We start from the raw sequence: 12,770 nt of genomic DNA on the forward strand, positions 1-12,770 counted from the left end.
TACCTCCAGATCCGGAACTAAAATATTCAGAAGCATTGAAAGGAAAACACTTTTTTTTTAATTGTCCCTATTATTTTTCTTCACTTAGTTTGTTCGCAGCGATTCACCTTGAAGTACGGGAGAGCCCAGGACAGTCCCGAGGAGTTGGAAACCCTCCACTCACTGCACGTTGAATGCAAAGGCTCAGCCCTACCGAGCAGCTTTCTTTTGCTCAGTTTGCCAGTGAAGCAGTGAAATGACTCCCTCTTCAAATTTATCCTTCGGTTGTGCATTGCCTCCTGCAAGCAAAGAGGTAACAGAACCTTACCAAGGTCCTAATGTTAAGGTTGCCAGACTGAGAGATTATTTCCAGTGCTTACTTAGAATATATACATAGAAATATAATATATATACATATATCGATATAGATATATGTTTGTTTGAATGAAATATTTGTACAATTTTAAGGTTTTAGTGTACAGGTTGCTGGTTTAGCAAACCTGGAGGTACCAAAATGGTGCAAGGCTACGATTTAATGACTAGGTATATTATTTAGAGAGTTGGAATTCTTTCTCATTGTGACATGATGGGGCGGAGCGAGGGATGTACGCAGTCAGCTTAGAACACTGCACACAATTCAGGTCTCCAAACTATCAGAAGGACAGAGAGGCATTGGAGAAGTTGCAATGCAGATTTGCAAGAATGATACCAGAACTGAGGGAGCATAGCTAGCAGGATGACAGGGCTGGGGTTTACCACCCAAGAAAAGAGAAGGCTGAGAGAGTTCTTTTAAGAAAACATTATGAAGAAACCTGACAGAGCAGACAAAGAAAAGATATTTTTAAGCTGGTCCCTGGGACGAGGGGGTTGTCCTGTGACGAGAGGCTGAGTGAATTGGGTCCATATTCTCTGGCGTTTAGAAGAATGAGAGGCGATCTCATTGAAACCCACAAAATTCTGAAGGGGCTTGATAGGGTGGATACCGGGAGATTGTTTCCGCTGGTCGGGGAGTCTAAAACACAGGGACACTGCCTCGGGATAAGGGGCTGATCATTTAGGACTGGGATGAGGGGAAAATTACTTCACTCAAAGGGTTGTGAATACTTGGAATTGTCTACCCCAGGGGGGGTTTGTGGATGCTCCAGCATTGAGTACATTTAAGGCTGGGGTAGACAAGTTTTTGGTCTCTCAGGAAATTAAGGGATGCAGGGGAGCAGCAAGGAAATGGAGTTGAAGCCCTGGATCAGCCATGATCGTATTGAATGGTGGAGCAGGCTCGATGGTCTGTGTTGTCCTTCTCCTGCTCCTGCTCCTTGTGCGGGAATCCCAAACTAGGAATCACAAATATAAGTTAGTCACTAATACTAGCTCTGATTTTTAACCATTTCCACTGGTGGTTGGGTGGGTGTGGGTGCTGGGGTCTAGAAACTGGCCTGAACATTGAACTCAGAACTAGGGCATTCGTGAGCGATGTCAGGAAGCAGACTTCATAGAAAGGGTAGTGAAATCTAGTGAAAGGGAAATGTGAAACACGGTACCCCACCCTCCGAAAGGGCAGATGAGTCAACTGAACGTTTCAAAACAGATTGATAGATTTTTGTTGGTGAGGTTTTAAGGTACGAAGCCTTTGGATGAAGTTGAGATACTGATCAGCCACAATCTAATCGAATGGCAGGACTGCCTCCATGCTAGGCCTCGGCCTGTTCCCATCAGGCCTCAGCTCGCTACCCGTGACTATTTGTGACATTACTTTGGGCAGGAGCTGGGATTTTTCAAAAAGAAAAACAATGTCAGAAACTGATTTCTTTATTTAAAGCGTGCAGCAGGAAACCTCGAGTCTGTTTTTGTAATGGGTACACCAGAATAGAGCAGTGTTGGGGGTGGGTTTTTATTTTGGATTGAGGTTGGCGTGTGGGAGTGAGTGAGTTACTGGGCTGTGTCCTGCTGAGGTCTGAAGTTCCTTCGTGGGTGTTTGAGGCTGATGGCATCACTGCTCAGGATACGCATCACTTTCCAGACCACTGCCTTTTAACATGTGTTCTATTCCTGCCACAGGCACGTGCTATAAACAGCAAACCTCGGTGCCAAGACCATCGAACATCTGGTCTGTTTTAGGTTGTTGCCCAGAATCTCTTGTCTTCAAACCTCTCCCACTTCTGCATGTGGTAGCGGATCCCAATCGCAATCCTGGGGTGTTGGATTTGGGATAGCACGTAGTCCCTCAGCCAGCATTAAATGTCAGCCGGAGCTCAGTGGACAGCACTCAAGCCAGAGGGCTGTGGGCTCAAGTCCCGCTCCGGAGACCATCATCACAAAAGCTAGACTGCTGCGCCCAGCGCAGCACTGAGGGAATGCTGCAGTGCTGTTTGGCGGAGGAGGTGGCATAGTGGTATTGTCACTGGGCTTTAGTATTCCAGAGACCCAGGTGAATGACTTAGGGACCTGTGTTTGAATCCCATCACAGCAGATGGTGGAATTTGAATTCCAATAAAAATCTGATGATGACGAATGCTAATTGTTGTAAAATCCCATCTGGCTCACTAAAGCCCTACGCCTACATGTGACTCCAGACCCACGGCCATGTGGGTGACTCTTAAAAGCCCTCTGAATGAGGGCAATTAAGGATGGGCTATAAATGCTGGCCTAGCCAGCGACGCTCATTTAAACTGAGGCCCTTTCAGGTGGACTAACGAAAGACATACATTTCTCAAACGCTTTTCATGACCTCAGGATGTCCCAAGTGCTTTACGTTTTGAAGTGTAGTCACTGTTGTAATGTAGAAAATGGGTCAAAATCCTGGAACTCCCTCCCTAACAGCACTGTGGGGGTACCTACACCACTTGGACTGCAGCGGTTCCAGAAGGCAGCTTCTCAAGGGCAAGTAGGGATGAGCAATAAATGCTGGCCCAGCCAGTGACACTCACATCCCACGAGTGAATAAACAAAATGCAGCAGTCAATTGGCGCACAGCAAGCTCCCACAAACAGCAATGAGATAATGACCAGATAATCGACTTCAGCGATGTTGGTTGAGGGATAAATATTGGCCAGGGCACTGGAGAGAACTCCCCTACTCTTCTTCGAAAGCATGCAATTGAATGTTTTTTTAATATCCATCTGCAGTGACAGACAGGGCCTCAGTTAAAATGTTTCATCGGTGAGGCATCACCTCCGACAGGGCAGCACTCCCTCAGCGCTGCACTGAAGCGTCTGCCTCAAGCTTTACACTCAAGCCCGGGAGAGGGACTTGAACCCATAACTTTTGACTCAGAGGCAAGGCTGATGCGTGCTGAGCAATGGGTGGAAAGATCCCATGTGTGATACTACCTCAAAGAAGAGCAGGAGAGCTCCCCCGGTGTTCTGACCAATGATTACGGAGCATTACAGAAACCGATTATCTGCTTATTATCGCATGGTTATTTGTGGGAGCTTGCTGTGTGTAAATTGGCTGCCAAGTTTCCTACATTACAGCAATGGCTAGGTGTAAAAGAGGGCCTCCTTGGCTGTAAAGTGTTATTTGGGACATCCTGAAGTTGGGAAAAGTGTTGTGTAAATACAAGAATGTTTTTTTTCAATGGGAGGTGCTGAATTACGGCTTAAAGCAGCAGCTGTCCATTGCCTTCCCTGCACGGACCACACCTCTGTCTTTACACAGAGCAACATCCCATCATGGCCCCCACCCTGTCCTCCCAGCGGCTAGCACCGGGTCAGGGATGTGGCAGGCAACCCCAGTTACGTCTGCTTTTCAAACGTGAGACAGCTTGTGTTTATGTCACGCCTTTCACAACCTCAGGACACCCCTGACTGTTTTCCAACCAATTAAGCGCTTTTTTGTAAAGCGCTATTACTGCTGCGATGTGGGAAACGCGACAGCCATATTGCGCACAGCAAGCCCCCACAAACAGCAACCCGATAGTGACGTTGGTCAAGGGATAAGTATAGGCCAGGGCACCGGGGAGAACTCCCCTGCTCTTCTCCGAAATAATGGGATCATTTATGTCCACCAGAGGGAGCAGACGGGGCCTCGATTTAACATCTCCCCCAGCCGGTGCAGCACCTCCAACCGTGCAGCACTCCTTCAGTACCACACTGGAGCCTCAGCCTAGATTGTGTGTCCGGTGTGAGGCTTGACTCCACAATCTTCTAACTCCGAAGCATTAAGAGCCTTAATGCTGTCAAAATTTGCACATTTTAGGTTTCCCCACAATCACTCCCTTCTAGTTTGATACTGAAACTGTACAGAACCATTGACCATTTTGGACATCACAATATATAAGCTGACATTGTCCATCTTTCTAAATGATTATAGTGTTGTGTTATATGCAGTGGTAAGTGATTCAAATTGCTGTCGATATTAATCATGCAAGCTGACCTACAATGGAGTGGCTAGGGAAATTGAGCAGTCTCTATCTCTTGCCAGCATTTTGGGGTCTGGCTTAAACTTAATACAGTTGTGTGCTATTAGCATACAGCTAACCATGATGAAAATGTGGGACTCGCCACCACAAGAAGTAGTTGAGACAAGCAGCATGGATGCATTTAAGGGGAAGCTAATGAAGGACACGAGAATAACAGGAACAGGAGGATAGGGTGAGATGGAATTGTGCAGGAAGAGGCTTGTGTGCAACATAGCACTGGTACTGACCAATCAAATGGCCTGTTTCTGTGCTGTAGATTCTATGTAATATATGTAATTCCCCAACAGCTGGGAACAGCTCAGTTGCTGCATCTCAAGTTCTTTAAAGTTGCCTTGTGCCTCCTCCACTCTGGAGATCCGTTTTCTGGTTAAGTGAATAATGTAGCGACAGATACGCTCTTCTTGAACAAGAGTGAAGCTGGTTTACAATCGCTGCACTGGTTTCTACAGCATTCCTCTTCTGGTGTGGAATTGCGTCACATGACAGAGTAACACACAGTTAGTGAACTGGCCTCCAGTTAGTGAACTGGTCTCCAATGCATTCTGTTGCCTGCTTACTCTTAAAGAAATCATTCTTTCACTTCCAGTGGTTTGTGATCTGGAGCCCATTCTATTACTTGGTCACTGGGCCAGTGCCCATTCTGTTGCAATGGCATTGGCACAATGCCCATTCCAATGCAAGGTCACTGGCCCAGTGCCCATTCTCTTGCAATGTCACCGTCTCAGTCTCCATTCTGTTGCAAGGTCAGTGGTCCAGTGCCCAATCTCTTGCAATGTCACAGTCTCAGTCTCCATTCTGTTGCAAGGTCAGTGGTCCAGTGCCCAATCTCTTGCAAGGTCACTGGCTCAGTCTCCATTCTGTTGCAAGGTCAGGAGTCCAGTGCCCAATCTCTTGCAAGGTCACTGTCCCAGTGCCCATTCTTTTTGCTAGGTCGGTAGTCCAGTGCCCGTTCTATATCAGTCACTGGTCCAGTGCCCTTTCTATATCGGTCAGTAGTCCAGTGCCCATTCTATTATCTGATGGGCAGTTAGTTTCCTGCTTTGTAACAATATCAGTGGGTAGCAGTAAGCGAATCCATGACAACCACGGTCGTCTATAAGGCGTTATGGTGACATGATGCTCATTCTATTACATGGGCAGCGTCTCAATCATCTTTCTATTATGCACAGTCATAGTTCGTTCCGTCAAGAATTAGACAGCCAGCATCGTGACATTATCTATTTCTATTCATCCTGGTACTGTAGTTGTACAGTTTTTAAAGCTTGGTTTTATAACTTAGAAAAAAATAACACACAAGTGCAATTACTTTTTACAGTATTGTGTAAATAAATCTCTTTGTCATTTGTATCATAATAAATCTGTAAAGTTCAATGTATGTTATGGGATTTGCTGGAATTGTTGAGAAAATTTTGGATCAGACTGCACGGTGTTGAGGTACACAGCCCAGTCCTCTCTGTACCGATGAAAAACATTGTTGGATTTTGAGTACACGACTGCTTTGAAGGTTCGTGAGGCTGCTCACATTTGCAAGCAATGTCACGACATTCCTTTTCCTCTTCTCCGCTCACTCTCCCTTCCCCTCCTCCCTGCCCAAAATGATCTGCAAGCCACTCATAAACGGGTATTTGTGAGAAGAAAGACTTGCATTTATATAGTGCCTTTTCTGAGCTCAGGGGGGAGGGTGGGGTGTCCCCGGGGGGTCCCCCAATTTCCTTTCTAGTCAATGAAGTGCCTTTGCAGTGTTGTAGGAAACACCGCACCCAATTTGCACACAGCAAGCTCCCACAAATGACAATGCGGTGCGGCCAGATAATCTGCTTTGGTGATTCGAGCTGCGGGATAAATGTTGGCCAGGGTACCAGGGAGAACACTGCTCTCCTATGTCCACGTCAGAGAGAAGACAAGGGCCTTGGTTTAACTGCTGAGCCAAAAGACAACAGCTCTGACACTGCAGTTACTGCACTGGAGTGTCCGCCTGGATTAGACTATTGAAGCCTCTGGAGCAGGATGTGAACCATTACCTCCCAATCCAGAAGTGAGAGTGATAGGCACTGAGTCACCAGAGTGAACTCAGTCAGCTCCAATCCAGTCCTAATGGGACAAAAGTCCAAATTTCTACCCTCAATGTTCTTTCAATGGAACCACAAACTGGAAAGATAGAAAACCCCTCCGCTGATTCACTGGCACCCATTTTGCACACTCACGCGGAGCCAGAATGCTCCCGTCAGATGCCGGAACAGCGAGTATGGCGCACAGCTTAGCACCCTCCCTTAAAATCTCCCTGCACGTTACTCGCAATGCTGTAGTTAACCCCCCGCCCCCCCACCCCGGGTTAACAGGAGCATTGAGGAAAGATACAGAAATAAAGTTGACCTGAAAGTGTTCAGCCAAGCTGTCCCAGCAACCCTCTTGCCTGCTCTCCCTTCGGATGACTGTTAAAGAGGGGCAATTTCTGCATATCGCACACTACCACAGGCCAGTTTTGCAGTATTACATTTTGTGTACACACTACCTTTTTTTTAAAGTTAAGCCAAACCACAATTCCGAAATGGTTTGGGACATTTTAAAACTTTCTTGCTCTCTTCACATTCACTTTACACAATGTTACATTTTGCTTTGTAATTAATGATTTATATTGAAATAAAGTATGAAAGATTTCAACCTTGATAATTTTGGTGGGGTTTATTGTTGGTTTTTTTCCCCTTATCGAACAATCTTAGAATCTAGGCCTGAGTTGCTGGTCTCTCTCTCGCTCTCTCTCTGTTGGCTGCAAGGACTCTTGCACGACATATGTTTTAAGAATTTCAGGTTTGGCCTCATTATTGTGTCTAATTCTGGGCATTGCACGTTAGGAAACCCCATCAAAGCCTTAGAGGGGGCGCAGAAGAGATTCACTAGAATGGGACCAGGGATGAGGAACTTCAGCTGTGTGGAGAGGCTGAGGCTGGGGTTGTTCTCCTTGGAGTGGGCAAGGCTGAGAGGCGGTTCAATGCTCAGATCGGGTGCAAAGCGGAGTTGGGGGTGGTGGCTGGGGAGACAGTGGTATCGTGGTAGTGTCACTGGGCTAGCATCCCAGAGGAGCCAGGCTAAGGCTCTGGGGGCAGGGTTTCAGAATCCCACAGTGGCAACAAGTGGAATTTAAATTCAATTAATAAAATCTGGAATATAAAGCTAGTCTCAGTAATAGTGACCATGAAACTATCATCGATTGTTGTAAAAACCCATCTGGGTCACTAATGCCCCTTTAGGGAAGGAAATCTGCCATCCTTACCTGGTCTGGCCAGACCCACAGCAATGTGGCTGACTCTTAACTGCCCTCTGAAATGGCCGAGCAAGTTACTCAGCTCAAGGGCAATTAGGGATGGGTAACAAGCTGCTGACCTTGCCAACGATGCCCACATCCTATTAATGAAGTAAAAAAATGGAGGAGTGAAAGAAATTGGTCTATTCTCCAGCGCCTGACATCCTGCACCTCATACTCATTTCTATTTATTCTTTGCAAAAATAATCGTTAACGCATTTGATTTGTGAAATTACAAACGGATCAGCCAAGACCTTGTTGAGTGGCGGAGCAGGCTTGAGGGGCCGAATGGCCTACTCCTGCTCCTACTTCATGTGCTCGTGTGGGATCGTCACCATAGAACTGCACCGTTGGTGCTGTAGGAACCGGGAATTGTCAAACATCTGTCACATCGACAAAGGATTGTGAGGCAGAAATTCAACCTTTCTGGGGCTTTCTTGACCCCCCTCCATTTCCACAGCTTGTTTTCTCTTGCTTGTTTGACATTGAGTAACAGGCGAGCAGAAATTCCCTTTAACCAAAGATTGGGAAGGCTGAAGCCATTGTCTTCGGAAATTGCCACAATCTCCATTCCCTAGCCTCCAACTCCATCCCTCTGCCCGCACTGAACTGGAAAGTTTGCAACCTTGAAGTCTTTGTGTGCACAAAGGTGGAATATAGTGCACAGTTCTGGGCACCATATTATAGGAAGGATGTGGACACGTTGGAGAGAGTGCGGAAGAGGTTTACAAGAAAGGTTCCAGGATTGAGAAACTTCAGCTATGAGGAAAGATTGGAGAGGTTGGGACTGTTCTCCTTGGAGAGAAGCAGGCTAAGAGGAGATCTGATAGAGATGTTCAAAATCATGAGGGGGCTGGACAGAGTAGATAGGGAGAAGCTGTTCCCACTCATAAAAGGATCAAGAACGAGAGGGCACAGATTTAAAGTGATTTGCAAAAGAAGCAAACGCGACACGAGAAAAAACTTTTTCACACAATGAATGCACTGCCTGGGAGTGTGGTGGAGGCAGGTTCAATCGAGGCCTTCAAGAGGGCATTAGAGGATTGTTTAAATAGAAACAATGAGCAGGGGTACGGGGAAAAGGCGGGGCAATGGCACGAGGTCATAATGCTCTTTGGGAGAGCTGGTGCAGACATGGTGGGCCGAATGGCCTCCTTGGGTGCCGTTAAAACTCTGTGATTCTGAGATGAGCTCCAAACTCTATATCCTCCCCTTCACCGAGATCGGCTACTTCCACCTCAGTAATGTCGCCCACCCTTTGCCCATGACTCAGCTCATCCGCTGCTGAAGCCTTCATTCATGCATCCATTATCTCGAGACCTGACAAGTCTATCCTCTCTGACCTCTCTACCTCATCCCTCCATAAACTTGAGCTCACCCAAGTCTCTGCCTCCTGTATGCAGCATCGAGTCCTGTTCATCCATCGCCCTGTGTTCGCTGATCTACATTGGCTCTGCTTCCAGCTATACCTCCAATTTGTCAATTCACATCCCCGGCCTGGATTTTCGCTGAGTCGGAATGACCCGGGGTCTTTACAAATGGCGAGCAAGTTCCGATCCCGGGATTCCCGACCCCCATTCCCGGGCTGTCTGATTTTCAGGAGTGCCTCTGATAGGTGTAGGCTGGTTCAGGTCAAAACCCAGCACCCCACTGACTAGGATAGGCATGCCCCAGTCCTCCACAATTTTCATGGACTCAGGCCAACTTTCCAAAGCGCGCTGGTTCACAGCTCTTCAGTGGAGTCGTCAACCATAGGCTTCATGAGGGGATCTTTTAAAAGGTAAGCTCAAAATGTCCTCCTCATGCCCCCTCAACCCACCCCATGTCAAGCTATGGTCCTCCACCCACCCCTCATGCCCCCTATGCCAAGCAATGACCCCTCATCCAGCCTCCATTGACCCCCCACGTCCCCTCATGCCCCATGCAAAGCTATTGCAATTCCATTCCCATTGATCCACTATACATTGTGTAGAACTAATGAACCCTACAGTGACTGTAGGGTGTGTAAGTCATTCATTCGTAGCTTTCCTCTATGTTAAAAATGTCCTTTTACTACAGGACAATAAAAGTGCCAATCATCCAGACCCTTTAAAGTGTCAACAGCTGAAACTGCAGACATGTGAAACCACTTAATCTTGTGTAAATAAACATCATGAAATTGACAGCAGAGATCAGACAGCCAGAGCTGTCAATCAAGCAATGTTTTCACTGGGGCTCAGCTGTTTCAACAGGCTAATTGATGTTTGGCTCAGCCAAGCCTAGTTTTTTTATTCATTTATGGGATGTGGGTGTCACTGGCCAGACCCAGTATTTAGTGCCAATCCATAATTGCCATTAAGAAGGTGGCAGTGAGCTTCCTCCTTGAACTGCTGCAATCCCTGTGGCATAGGCACATCCACAGTGCTGTTAGGGAGGGAGTTCCAGGATTTTGACCCAGCAACAGTGACAGAATGGCAGTATATTTCCCATTCAAGATGGTGAGTCACTTGGAGGGGAGCTTGCAGGGGGTGGTGTTCTCATGTATCTGCTGCCCTTGTCCTTCCAGATGGTAGAGCTGATGGGTTTGGAAGGTGCTGCCTAAGGAGCCTTGGTGAGTTTCTGCAGTGTATGTTGTAGATGGTACACACTGTTGCTACTGTGTGTCGATGGTGGAGGGAGTGAATGTTTCTGGATGGGGTGCCACTCAAATGGGTTGCTTTGTCCTGGATGGTGTTGAGGTCCTTGAGTGTTGTGGGAGCTGCACTCATCCAGGCAAGTGGAGAGTATTCCATCACACTCCTGACTTGTGCCTTGTAGATAGTGGACAGGCTTTGGGGAGTCAAGAGATGAGTTACTCACCAAAGGAATCCTAGCCTCTGGGCTGACCTAGTAGCCACAATATTTACATGGCTAGTCCAGTTCAGTTTCTGGTCAATAGTAACCCCCAAGATATTGAAAGGGGATTCAGTGATGGTAATGCCACTGAATGTCAAGGGGCAATGGTTAGATTCTCTCTTGTTGGAGATGGCCATCGCCTGGCACTTGTGTGGTGCGAATGTTACTTGCCACTTGTCAGCCCAAGCCTGGGTATTGTCCAGGTCTTGCTGTATTTGGACATGGACTGATTCAGCATCTGAGGAGTCACGAATGGTGTCGAACATTGTGCAATCATCAGCGAACATCTCTACTTCTGACCTTATGATGGAAGGAAGGTCATTGATGAAGCAGCTGAAGATGGTTGGACCTAGGACACTACCCTGAGGAACTCCTGCAGTGATGCCCTGGAACTGAGGTAATTGACCTCCACCAATCACAACCATTTTCCTTTGTGCTCGGTATGACTCCAACCAGTGGAGTGTTTTCCCCCTGATTCCCACTGACTCCAGTTTTGCTAGGGCTCCTTGATGTTACACTCTGTCAAATGCTGCCTTGATGTCAAGGGCAGTCACTCTCACCTCACCTCAGGAGTTCAGCTCTTTTGTCCATGTTTGAACCAAGGCTAAAATGAGATCAGGAGCTGAGTGACCCTGGCCAAACCTAAACAGAGCATCAGTGACCTGCTTATTGCTAAGCAAGTGCCGTTTGTTAGCACTGTTAATGACCCCTTCCATCACTTTACTGACTGATGGGGCGGTAATTGGCCAGGTTGGAAGTATTCTGCTTTTTGTATACAGGACATACCCGGGCAATTTTCCACATCGCTGGGTAGATGCCAGTGTTGTAGCTGTGATGGGAAGTTTCCTGATGAAAATCCAGGCCTTTGTGCTTAAATCCCTCTATGACCTCACCCCTCTCCTCCTACCTCTGTCACCTCCTCCAGCACTTACAACACCCCGGCACTCTCCAACCCTCTCGCTCTGGCCTGCAGGCACACCCGCTGTTTGTGCCATCACATCACTGGGGCCGTGCCTTCAACTATCTCAGCACTATTCTCTGGAACTCCCTTCGTAAATCTCTCTGCCTCACAAGAACATAAGGATTTAGGAGCTGGAGGGGGCCATTCAGCCCCTCGCGCCTGCTCCGCCACTCGATAAGACCATGGCCGATCCGCTCGTAGCCACAGCTCCACTTTCCTGTCTCGCCCCCCAAATAACCCTCGACTCCCCCTGTCGATCAAAGAAAACTGCCTAACTCGGCCTTGAACATATTCAGTGGCCCAGCCTCCGCTGCGCTCTGGGGTGGAGAATTCCACAGACTTACCACCCTCTGAGAGAAAAGAATTTCTCCTCATCGCTTGCCTTAAATGGGAGACCCCTAATTTTTCAACGGTCCAATCCCCCCCACTCCACACCGGGTTCTCGTGTCCCCCGCAGGAGAGAAACATCCTTTTAACATCTGCCCAGTCAAAGCTCCCTCAGGATCTTACGCGTCTCCACAAGATTGCCTCTAAACCCCAGTGAGCCCAAACCTGCTCAACCTTTCCTCTTAAGGGACGCCCCCTTCGTGGCCGGAATCAGCCCCGTCAACCTCCTTCCCCGTATTTCTACTTCACCCGAGACACTCCTTAAAACTCACCTCTTTCACCGAGCTTTTTTGGTCAGCCCAGCTGATAGGGCGGGGCTGGACTTGTCCGCGCCCGCTGGCGTCCGGCGGGCGTTGCAGCGAGAAGGCTGGTGTGTCGCGGCCTGGTGAAAGCGGTTGGCAACCGCCCGCGCAGCCCATTGACGGCAGGGCCACGTTTCCCACCGTTGGGTGTCAGGGGCCTCGTTAGGTACGCCCGGACATCATTATAAACCCATCCCCCGCACCACCCCCCCAACGCCACCCCACGGCGGATCATCCCGACCATGTTGGTGCCTTATGAAACTGGGGTGGGGGCTGCAGTCTTCTTGCCTTTCGGGGGGCCCTTATATTCCATTCAGCAGCCCTGGCCTGGGTCACAGTGCCACCTGCAGGTACCTCCAGCTTTCAACAGGCACCGATATTGAGCCAAACAATACATTTTTATCTCCCCCGTGTTCTCGCCCACCACCTGCGCGGTCTCTTCTTGTGGGTCAGTTCTAGAGGTGTCTGCAGCCCTCTTTCCGCGCATGACCCACCTTCACCAGTGAGCCTGGCCTTGGGTGCTAACAGGATATCAAACATGGTGCCAGT

General features: G+C 48.2%; 1 protein-coding gene across 1 annotated transcript in view; it reads left to right on the forward strand.

The window, feature by feature from the left end:
* Positions 1-1,011, forward strand: part of slc19a1 (solute carrier family 19 member 1) — a 51,552-nt gene extending 50,541 nt beyond the window's left edge. Inside the window, exon 7 of the mRNA XM_041201705.1 lies at positions 89-1,011. The gene's annotated coding sequence lies outside the window, so the exon portion shown is untranslated. The remainder of the gene's footprint in view (positions 1-88) is intronic.
* The last annotated feature ends 11,759 nt before the right edge of the window (positions 1,012-12,770 follow it).

This window comes from Carcharodon carcharias, chromosome 12, assembly GCF_017639515.1.
Source record: "Carcharodon carcharias isolate sCarCar2 chromosome 12, sCarCar2.pri, whole genome shotgun sequence".
NCBI lineage: Eukaryota > Metazoa > Chordata > Chondrichthyes > Lamniformes > Lamnidae > Carcharodon > Carcharodon carcharias.